Genomic DNA, 12,046 nt, shown 5'->3' with positions numbered 1-12,046 from the left:
TTTTTGCAGTCACAGTGAAATGACTGAACTTATTGAATACCCGTATTATTTAATATCTTGTTTGGCTCAGAAACCATTCATGCCATTGCTATGTAATGGCAAGGCCTCCAGGGCACTGCCTGCTCTCTTCTTCACAGGTTTGGAGTGGACAAGGGCTCATGAGACCAAAGCAATTCAGGCAGGATATAGCACGAGGAAGGGCAGGTCTCAGATTTCATATATGGTCTTGGTGTAGTAATTATGTAGGCACTTCTTAATGGATGAATTCTCACCCATAGGATTTCATACCTCCCCAGGAGTATCTGGGTTATTAAAAATGCTAAAGAGCTCTCACAAACTGAAAAAGAACTGGAAAAAATTCATTAACTAAAACTGAAAAAAACAGCTTGGTGATATTTTTCACCCAAGTTTGCTATCGTTGCTGGTTTTACAGATGCAGACCTTTTAATCTGTCAGAAAACTTTATCTCCTGCTGGGGAGAAATGGGACTTTTTCTAAAGAAGAGAAAGAAAGGGAAAAGAAAAACTAAGACATTTTCTTAAAGATATTTTACTGAAACTGTTGGCAGCCATAGTAGTTGGTGACAATTGTGTCTGGGAGAATAAATCAATGCTGGTAAAGCTGCAAACAGTTAGATGACATTTTTCTCAGGTGACAATGTTCTACTATGTCTCCTAGTGTTACTATCTTTTCATTGGCTTTGAGACGGCAGAGAAAAGAGTGAAGAAAGGATGTTGATCAGAACAAATACAGGACAAAAGCAACAGAATTAAGAGTTCAAATCTTCATTGTCTGCTTAGACTGCTAGGGTGTCAAATGGAGATAGCTTCCTGCTGGAGCTGCTTCAGGGCCCTGGTAGGTCTGGGCACCATACCAACAGCCACTTACTCTCGCCACTCTTCCACTCTGATAATCACAGCAGCAGGTTCATTATTGGGTTGTAAAATACAAGGGATTTAGTGCTGACTGCAGCACTGAGTGCCTGCTCAAATTCCTCATTGCAGATCATTTTCATAAAATTTGTTAAGGGTCTTGTCTGAATTGTATTTTCACATAGTTAATCCTCTGTCTGTGCAGCAATCTGGCGCTGTGCTGCTTGCGCTGCAGAACACGCCTGGGGCTGACCTCTGTGTACCCCTCGCACATTCATCAGGATGCAACTGGCCCAGCCACCCACTTGGCAGGTCCTGACAACTGCTGCTGCGGACACGTGTGGACTGACCACAAAGAAAAGTAAAGACAGTGAGGAAATGAAAAAAAATCTAGAGGAGGTAATACGAGATTACTGCTGACAGACTTCCACTAAGTACACCTTGCAATGGGTAGGAACAGTCTGTGGAAAGGAATAAGAGATATCTCTGATGTCAGGCCCTGAACTTTGGCAGAGTTCACAGAAAAGTTTACTGGGACCCAAGCTCAGCAGTTTATGATAAAGATGAGTTAATAAAATGGAGAACGAACATAACTGGTGCCCAATAGTAGTAGGTAGAGCAAGTTCGGACTAAGAGAAAATGGAGTATTAAAACACAAGTTATCTGCTTGACCTTATCCTAGGAAGAGGAATAGTTGCAATTCTCCGAATTCATTTTCTGGCCCAGCCTGTTCATTTAGTGTATTTCTGTTTTCTTTCTTTTTAATTGTGGATGGTGTAACTGTTGCAACCTTTGACCATATTCAAGGTTTTTATTCCCTGCAGCTAATATTATTTTTTATTTCCTCCAATGTCTCACTACTTACAGGGCTGAAAAGGAACACAAATAACTGCCTAGAAATAGGGGCAGAACAAGGGAAAGACAGCACAGGAATGCATTGTGTTTTATCTTGACAGACAACAATACTCTTCTTAGGTCATGTTTTCATTCTGTCAAGTAAGTACAGTGGAAAACAATGAAAGTATTTTGTAAAGGAAACAAAGATTATGTTATTCAAGAAGGAAAGGAAGTGGTACAAAAATACCTCAGGAGGAGACAAGAAACAGAATGTCAAGTACTTCAACATTTATTTTTGGACGTTCCATCATTTTGTTTTTAATTAATATCTGGTAACTCCTCTCAAACAAATAATACTTTCTTCCATACTCCACTTCAAACATAGGCCATTTCCATTACTCATTCATTTCCCTAAGTATTTTTAACAGATAGTTTCCCTAGTAAAATGACTGATTTGTGAAAGACAAAAAAAAGAGAAGATCTTGCTGTTCAGCTGAACTTAGGAACAGGACTGTGTTCATTTTCACTAATGGATCAACTGATAGTCAAAAATAGAAGTGTCCTTTTATCTAAAGGACAGCAGCTTAGCAGAATGCAAGGAAGTTTTCAGGTGAGTTCTACTAAAGTTAATTGAAGTCTGTTCTTTAACAAAGACTCTAAAAGTCTATTCAATTTCTTGGCTCGAAAGCTGTGAGAAATGTGTAAATAGAAACATGGTTCAAAAGGTAAGAGGAATGTGTAAAATTAGACCTTTGAACACAGAGCATTTTTGTTTCTGTAAGACATTAGGATGCCTGATGACTCCAATTCAACAGCAGTGCAGCATATAGTCTTTTATATAGTAGCATGGCCAGCTCTGGCTATTATTCCTAACACTTCTTTCTTTACGTACATTTTAAAACATCTCCATAAACTGCAAAGTAATAGTGGTAGTTGCAAGCTTTTGTCATGTGGTATTGCAAAGGTACTTTAAAGCAATTTATTTCCTGTGTTCATATCATCGCCTTGTGTTCATAGGAAATAGCTGCTGAAGAAGACACCTCCATGCTTACCGGTTATTCCTTTTACCTGACTCTGAAAAATGTTTTTTAGTAGACTTTTTGCACCAAAAATTATTACTTCATCACTAACAATCTAACTTATTGTATTTCCAATATTTTGCTACACATTCACAAGCCCATTCTAATTTCTGAACTACAGGTTTATTACCACATAATCACTTCTGATAAAAACAAGATTATAATTTCACTTAAAATGAAGTGTATGCAAAGTAATTCTATTAACTTTAAGGGGTTACATTCCAAACATAAAGCATAACTACATTCCAGTGCTTAATTTTTAACTCTCAAGTTTGTTACTAAGCATCTGAGAAGTGCACAGAGGAGAAAAGCAGAAGAAAAAGCAGAAGAAGAAAGAAGAAAGAAGAAGAAAGAAGAAGAAAGAAGAAGAAAGAAGAAGAAAGAACAAGAAAGAACAAGAAAGAACAAGAAAGAACAAGAAAGATGAAATAAGAAGAAGAAAGAGGAAATAAGAAAGAAGAAGGAAAAGAGATCCCTGCTTCTCATTTTCTTAAATTCAGAGTGTTCTGGTATGGCAGTGCTACACTGACAAAATATTGTAAAGAATAAATTCTTTATAAGCACTTTCTATTTAAAAATCTCTATTCTCTTTTTCTTCAGATGGCAACTACTGAAAAAAAACCAACTGCATATTGTAATACTGAGTAGTGAACAATCACTATCACCCCCAGGCATTCTCTATGTAATGTAGTAGGAGCCTGTGTTTAAACACATTCTGAATGTCTGACACACACACACGCTATACAGTAAGCGCCTGTCATGATGGTACTATCCTAAGGCCAAAGACTCTGAACTACTGCCTTAACCCGCAAGGTACGATTTTTGAAGATCAAGACTGAAATACAGTATCAATGGAGAAAAGTAAAGATACTATTACCCTAGGAATTCATTACTGGGTTAGTCAGTTGTGTCCTTTTCACAAACACTAAAAATTCCTTAAAAACACACAGAAGCCACAGGAGCAAAAAAGTAATAGCTTTCACTCCTAAGAAAGGGAAAGCTGAAGGCTTGCAGCTTCTGGCAACAGGCAGAAGGCTTCTTCTCCACTTGCAGATCTGCAATTGCAAATGAGGTTCAGTTCCTTGGTAGCAGACTAGGGGAAGAAACCTCTGTTTCGGGCAGCATCCCCAACAGGATGCAGCAGGTGACAGTAGTGGGACACCTCCTCTTACAGGGAAAGTGGCAGCTATCTGTCACCAGGCTTGCTGTGCAGGCAGGTTTGTCGCTTACTGGGGACACCACGAGGCCATTCGAGCAGCGGAGCAGGGACCTGAGATGTTGTGCAGTCCTTCCCTGCAGGTTTCCAAGGATCAGCTGAACAAAGCCCCAAGCAGTCTTGTCTGACCTCCAGCTGGCCCTGCTTTGAGCTGGCAGATGGACTATAGACCTCATGAGGTCCCTTCCAACCTGAATTATGCTGTGATTCCATCAGTCCATGAGAACATATTGTTCAAATTACTATCAAACTGTGCGATTGCATCTTCCCTCAGCTGGAGTGGCATTAGATCATGTGCAAAAAAATGGAGTAAATTTATGCCAGCCATTGAGGGCAACTAGCTGACAACAGAAATTTATACATAAGAGGGAGGTGTAGAGTACTTCCTCCTAAAAGTGTATCATTACAATATCTTTGCTTTGTAGCTTCAGGACAGGAAAGGTCAGGTGCTGCAAGAGATTTTATGCTTTGAAATAGATCCGACATACACATCAACAAAATGCACCCTAGCTTCAGTAAAAATCCACTTGCATTAATAAAGTCAGAATGAAAAGCAAAGGCAGCTATTATAATTGTGGCAGTACAGTGCAACTGTGACACACGAAAGCAGAGACAGATATAGCAACAAGTGCAATAGCGGGTTCTGCAGCCCTCCAACCAGCAATAACAGTCACCAACGTTGTTATCCCTCAGTCTTTACATCCCAGCTTAACATATTTTGATTTCATTTATCCCCATTCACAAAACTCTTGGTTTACTCAAATACTTTGCCTCTGAGCGTCCTTTCAAGGAAATATTGTGCAAAACACCTGAAGACTTTCTAGACTCAGCTTGGAAACTTGCTCCAGGCTCTTAGCCCAGAAGCCATCAGAGCCAATGTTCTTTGTGGGAAAACAAAACAAAACAAATAAACAAAAACCACAAACCAACAATCAACAAAAAAAACCCCACACCCAAAAAAACAAACAAACAAAAAATACCCCAAACCAAATCAAACCACCACAAACAAACCACAGGAAAAGCGTGGGATTAGCAGGGCCAGACCAGCACACTGTGTCCCTTTTCCCTGAACCCTCAGGAGAAGTCCAGCTTTGTGGTGAGCATTAGTGGATGGCCATGCTCTCAAATCATAGAATCATTTTGGTTGGAAGAGACCCTCAAGATCACCAAGTCCAACTTGACCTAACACTGTCACTAAACCATGTACGTAAGAACCTCATCTACATGTTTTTTAAACACCTCCAGGGAAGGTGATTCAACCACTTCCCTGGGCAGCCTGTTCCAGGTACAGGGAGCAGCCAATACAGGCAATTGCAGGCACCTGGTGTCAGTGTCAAACCACTGCTCTTATCTCTGCCCTGCCCTTTGTGGAACCTGCCATTAAGTGTTAAGACAGTCTAAAACATTTGCAAACTGGAGAGGTAGTATTTTACATGCCCTTCCCCCTTTGCTCTGCACTGGCATAAGAAACCTGTGTTCTACCCTTTAGAAGCAGTATCAATTACTTTAATGTCCCATTTTGGGGATGAACCCACTGTATCTCCCTCTGCCTCCCTGATGTGAAATCTGCATGCCTGAAGTTACATCCTGGCCCCGTTTCCCCCCTGGTGACTGAATAGTGTTTTAGACAAACTGCTTCAATTGTCAGACTGCTAAGGAAGCAGACTAAACAATGATTACTCATTTTTGTTGGGAAGGTGCCTTCCCTTCTCACGGAAAGACGCTGCGAGCAAATCAATACTAGCTGTACAGAAGACAGTATTGTGGGACTGCACCCCAAGAAAGCTCCAGTTCATATCTGCTAATATAAACCTCTGCCTATAAAGAAATATTTATGACAAAACAGGTGGTTTTAGTTGGAGATTATTAACTGATAAGACCTCAATTTATGATCAAGGCAAACAAGGCCTACAAGCACAGACTGAAATGTAAATCCCCATTTTGGTTATTCAGACTGAAGAATGCTCTGCAACACATTACCAAATAAAAAGAAAGGAGTATGTGATACAATGAGAAAAAGCACCAGTAATTTACTTATGTTGTTCAACCATTGGTGTAGTGGCTGAAACACTGATAATCTTTATTTACCAATACCTGCAATTACTAATAAGAAATTTCAGTTGAACAAAGACACATGCATCTTACTTATTCACTTTATGCATAACTGAATACTTCCATAAGTAACTTATTCCAAGCTTTCCAGGCTCTGCTGTATCACAGACCCACTGTGCTCCCTCACCACCATTCCAGGATATGGTCAGATTGACTGAACAGAGAATGTGAGATTTCACACTTCTGCCTACATATGGCATCAGCCTGTACAGACAGTTTCACAAGCAAGCCCCCTGCTCAAATGTGACTCAAGCTGGTCACTGTTGCATTTGCTACCAAGGAGTACCCAGCTGGTGTTGCTAAGAGGGAACTTAGCAAAAGGTTTAGCACAGAAAAGATGTTTTGCTGTTTTTTTGTTTATTTTTTTCCTTCTCTGCCACAGGACCTTTAGGGTATTCCCATGATCTATAGGTAATTTTGGTAATATAGGAATATAATATGTTTTCTGCCTCTCTTTTTTAGAAACTATTTCTAAACTGGGGATAGCAACATTTTATGACCTCAAAAGGAAGTTGCAATATTGCACTAGTATCTTAAAAGACTTTCTCAATGTAAATCAAGCAGAAAAGCTTATATATAACCAAACAAGTCATATATCTGTGCATTTCTACAACAATCTGCTAGTCATATTGTGCTCCTAATGAAAAAATGTCAATGTCAGAACATCCACTAGGACAATTTTCACCTTTGCTGGTAGCCCAGGAAGAATTTACAACTTTTCAGTTTGTAAAAATTTTGCAAGTTATGACCATGAGGGTGGAGACTCCTCCTTTGGTAAAGGGCCCTAGCCTCACATGTTTGCATTTTAGCACCTGTGCACTTCATTTTAATTGGACAAGATTTCATACACTACTGCTTTCAGCTCTGGGGCCACCATCATAAGGATCACATGGACCTGTTGGAGCGAGTCCAGAGGAGGCCATGAAGACGATCAGAGGGCTAGAACACCTCTCCTATGAAGACAAGTTGAGAGAGCTGAGGTTGTTCAGCCTAGAGAAGGCTCCAGGGAGACTTTATAGCAGCTTTCCAGTACCTAAAGAGGATCTACAAGAAAGCTGGAGAGGGACTTTTTACAAGGGCATGTAGTGATAAGACAAGGGAAAATGGCTTTAAACTGAAAGAGGGTAGATTTAGATTAGATATAAGGAAGAAATTCTTCTCCATGAGGGTGATGAGGGGCTGGAACAGGCTGCCCAGAGAAGCTGTGGATGCCCCATCCCTGGCAGTGTTCAAGGCCGGGCTGGAAGGTGCTGTGAGCAACCTGGTCTAGTGGAAGGTGTCCCTGCTCATGGCAGGGGGTTGGAACTAGTTGATCTGTAAGATCCCTTCCAATCCAAAGCATTCTATGATCCTACGACAATATATATTTATCTAGTTAAGTATCTATTTATTGATCTAATCTGACTGTTTACACAAAATACAAAAACATTATACAAAAAGTATATAGTAGCAGATGCTTTATACAGATTAAGTGTTATTTTTATATGTCTCTGAAGTCTGTGCCTCATATTAATACAATGGATTGTCAGAATTTTCCATTGTTCCACTTCAAAGCATGCAATTATATTACCTTAATTGGAAGCACTGATGTGATTTCACCAAGGATGTTTATTTGTATTCTGACTACTGAGATATAAATATGGGGCTATTTGCTATATTTAGTTTTCTACTTACATGAATTTTTGTTCTCTGCATTTTATCTTTACAAACTATGATACTGAGTTTATTTCCAATGCAGGAACTATGAAATTAAACTAATATAATCTAAAAACTTTTTCTTATTGGGATCTCTGATCAGTTCTATATTGTCAAGGAACTTGTTAACTGCAGAGCACAGCAGTGAGAAGTGCCACAACTCTTTGACTTGTGAACTGCATCAGAATCTAACAGGTTAGGAATTCATACACTGAAGCATTCACATACATTAATACAGAGACACTTGCAAAGTTTATGTGTCATTTGTTACCAGTACAGTCAATATCACAGAATCATAGAGTGTCCTGACTTGGAAGGGACCCACAAGGATCATTGAGTCCAACTCCTGTCCCTCCATATGACAACCCCACAGTTCACACTATGTGTCTGAGGGTATTGTCCAGTCTCTTCTTGAACACTGTCAGGCTTGGGGCTGTGACACCTCCCTGGGGAGCCTGTTCCAGTGCTCCAGCACCCTCTGGGTGAAGAACCTTTTCTTAATATTCAAGTTAAGCCTCCCTGGCATGTCTTCCTGACATTGCCTCAGGTTCTGTCATTGGTTCCTAAAGACAAGAGTTTGGTGCCTGCCCCTCCTCCTCCCCTTGTGAGGAAGCTGTAGCCACCATGAGGTCTCCCCTCAGTCTCCTCCAAGCCTAACAAACCCGCTCCTCATACGGCTTCCTCTCCAAACCCTTCACCAACTTCGTAGCCCTCTTCTGGACACTCTCCAGTAATTTAGTATCTTTTTTATCCTGTGGTGTCCAGAACTGCACACAGCGCTCCAGGTGAGGCCGCACCAGTGCAGAGCAGAGCGGGACAATCACCTCCCTTGCCTGTCTGGCCATGCTGTGCTGGATGCACCCAGGACATGGGTGGCCCTCTTGGCTGCCAGGGCACAACTGTTGGCTCATGTTCAACTTGTCATCAACCAGAACCCACAGGTCCCTCTTCAGAGAGCTGCTTTCCAGCATCCTGTCCCCCAGTCTGTATGTACAGCCAGGGTTGCTGTGTCCCAGGTGAAAAATCCATCACTTGCCCTTGTTGAACTTCATGCGGTTGGTGATTGTCCAGTTCTCGAAATTCTACAAGTCACTCTGCAGGGCCTCTCTGTGCCCAAGAGTGTCAACAGCTCCTCCCAATTTTGTGAAATCAGCAAACTTGCTTATCAGTCCCTCACGTCCTGAGTCCAAGTCATTTATAAAGCCACTGAAGAGTGCTGACCCTTAGTTGGATCCCTGTGGAACCCCGCTAGTGACTCATAAATATGGATACCCCGAACTTTCTATAGCTTCAGCATTAGTGAAAATGCAGTATTTCTGAGAAGTTCTGAACTTCTGGTATGAGATTCTAATCCTTCTTTCAGGATTTTTCACTTAGACAATGTTCTCACCTCATCGTACAATATCTGTATCCAATTGTACAAATCCTTTTCTAATCCCACAATAAAAATACATTGCTTTGCCTTGCACTTTGTTTACTGTAATACAGTTCTGTTTATCCCAATATATATAGAGGTCTGCAGGTCTGCACATGTCTTGACAATACAGTGACACCTCTGGTCAATGGCTATGACAACTGTGTGTATTCATCAGAGAAAGAATCTTACATTTTGCTCAGTAGAACATGCCATCTAAGAGGGTTTTTCTTCACATAATTTGCTGTTAACTGAAAAAAAAAGCCATTGAAAAAAATTCAAGATTACTTATCAGGTGATAGCATTCTAGATTTATCATCTAATTAAGGTTTTACTCAACAAAAATGTATGTCTTTGACTCATCCGAAGTGCAATAAATGTATTACTGGGGATTTAGACTTTCTTAGTTTTTGGTCTCCTAGTGATTTACACTTGAATTTGCATAACAGCACCTGTGAGACTGTTTCAGAAATGCAATTCCCAACACAAGTCTAAAAAGTGCACATGACGTACCTAGCTGTAACCTTATACAGTCACATCTGTTCACCTCAGAATTGTCTAATTCGACCTTTTGAATTTAGCTGGTTTTCTTGATATTCACCCAGTGTTCAGTCCAATGAGAAAAACATTTTGGATTTCTCACAATATACATCTAGAGAGGAAATGTCATTTCTCTGGGGGATGATCACAACATGTTTAGTGTTACGTTGGCATTAGTTGACACACGAGTGCTGATTCGATGAAAAGGTCTGCAGCCATCCTAAGCTGACAGTATACAACAGGGCGCAGCTACTAATCATGCTTCCCCTTTAGCTTAGAGCATAGAAATAACTGAAGAAGAAGAAAACGAGGAGCAAACTATCCAAAATCTGACAAAGGAAAAAAAAGAAGGAAGAACTCTGACAGCCCCATAGCCCACAGAATCAGTATCCATATTCTCAGTACTCTCCTTAAATTTTGTTGTTTTATTTCTCAGAGGGAACAGGAATGGAATTGAAATACTGAGAGCCAATATTCTGGACTTCCCAATGAAACTTCCCTACAGGATCCTGAAGTTTACCTTCTAGGTGTGTTCAGAAGATTTTGGAAAATCCTGAGAATTTTATGAACCCTGGTCCCACCACCTCAGCATTTTCTCCCAGAGGAGAGGAAAACAGACTCACAGACAACAGCAGTGAAATTTTCACCTTTCACAAGATGTGTAAGGTAAGAAAACACCCCTTTGAATTTGATTACGAGTGGACTGCTATTAAAGCCACAACTTTAGAGTACCATTTCTGAAAATTTAGTTTTGCTGATATGCAGAAAAATCAGACGCTTTTCCCTTGGACAGTGATTTCCATCTTTTGAATTAACATATTAATAGGATGGAATTGGATAGTTTTCTCTGTGCAAATGGTGCTGATCCCACAAGTGGATCCCATCTAACAAAATGCTCATGGGTTCCTTTACTTTCCCTGAGCTTATTGGTGTGTCACCCAAGTACTGCATGAATGACGTAGATGACATCTCTGTTACAGACCGACCTGGTGCTTGAGCATTTGACTATCTAGAGAAGCCACTAAATTGTTGCAACCAGAATCATTGGTAGCAGCAGGTATGGGAGAAGGGCTGTCATTGAGAGAAAGGAAATGCTTTTGTTAATCAGACATAGCAATACTGCCATAATAATAAGAACCTTCTTCAGCTTTTGCCAAAGCTTTTATGAAGGAGCACGTGCAACTACAGTGGGACCAAGCAGCTCAAGGGTTCATGTGTCAGGGTAAAAAAATACGTAAAGGTAGGTAGAAACGTGGCGGTCTGGTAAACAGGAAACATTATCCCTGTTCTGGTATGATCCAGGCCGGCTACACTGGATTGTTGCTCCCACTGCATGGGGCAGAAACTAAGGCACCTCTCTTATCCTCAAAAGTCTACATCTTCAATAAATAAAAATACTTCCTTATCAAATAATTTTTATCATGTTATATCTAATATGTGTTAGAGAACTGGATGAGACACTAGAGCTGCCTTGCCTTTGCTAGAATTTATTGTGATATAACTGTCCTTTTAGCAGCAAAGTTCCTCCTCTGGAGGAGCTCGTTCTCATTCTTTGTGCATCACTAATGGATTCAGCTCATTGGAGAATGGATCCAATCCACTGGAATCAGTTTTCAATGATGCAAGATGCAATCAAATCAAGGTACTGCCCTAGGATATCAGCCACAGAACAGATTAGAAAAAAGGTTTCAAATTTTAATTTCAGCACAGTAAAGTTTTTTATAAAAGTTTCTCTAGGTGCCCCTGCAGAAAACAGCTGGTGTAATATGCTTCCTACCAATCTTGAATATTTCCTACAAAAAAGGCCACAATCAGACAAACCCCACAATGTCATTTCACCACCAGCAGAAGCTGAAAACATCAGTACATTTTACAGATGTGATGCTGCAATTCCTTGAATACCCCTGGAAGCCAGGTTATAACACCCATATCTTTAAAAGTAAATGTACTGGAGGATTTGCTATTAAACATGTGAAAGATATTAGTTTAGGCAAGTATGAGATAAGAATTTTCTTCTGGTTTGGCTAAAGATTCCTTAATGTAAATTAAACAAGACGTGACAATGTGTGGCTGTGTGAGACTGCCAGACCTCCCGTTTTGTGAATTCTAAACAGTGATGATGCACTAAGCGTTGCTTCCCTTTAAATGAAACAAAAAAAGCCAACATTCCCCATGGAACAAGTAATATGAGCAAAGGTCTCTACAAGTCCCTTAACGATGGAACAAATCTTTATATTGCAAGCCATAAGGATGATTGAATGGTTCCTCTGTAAAACGTGAA

Source organism: Columba livia, chromosome 8, assembly GCF_036013475.1.
Source record: "Columba livia isolate bColLiv1 breed racing homer chromosome 8, bColLiv1.pat.W.v2, whole genome shotgun sequence".
In the NCBI taxonomy this organism is placed as follows: domain Eukaryota; kingdom Metazoa; phylum Chordata; class Aves; order Columbiformes; family Columbidae; genus Columba; species Columba livia.
The sequence above is the reverse complement of the archived record's forward strand: the minus strand, read 5'-3'. Positions refer to the sequence as shown.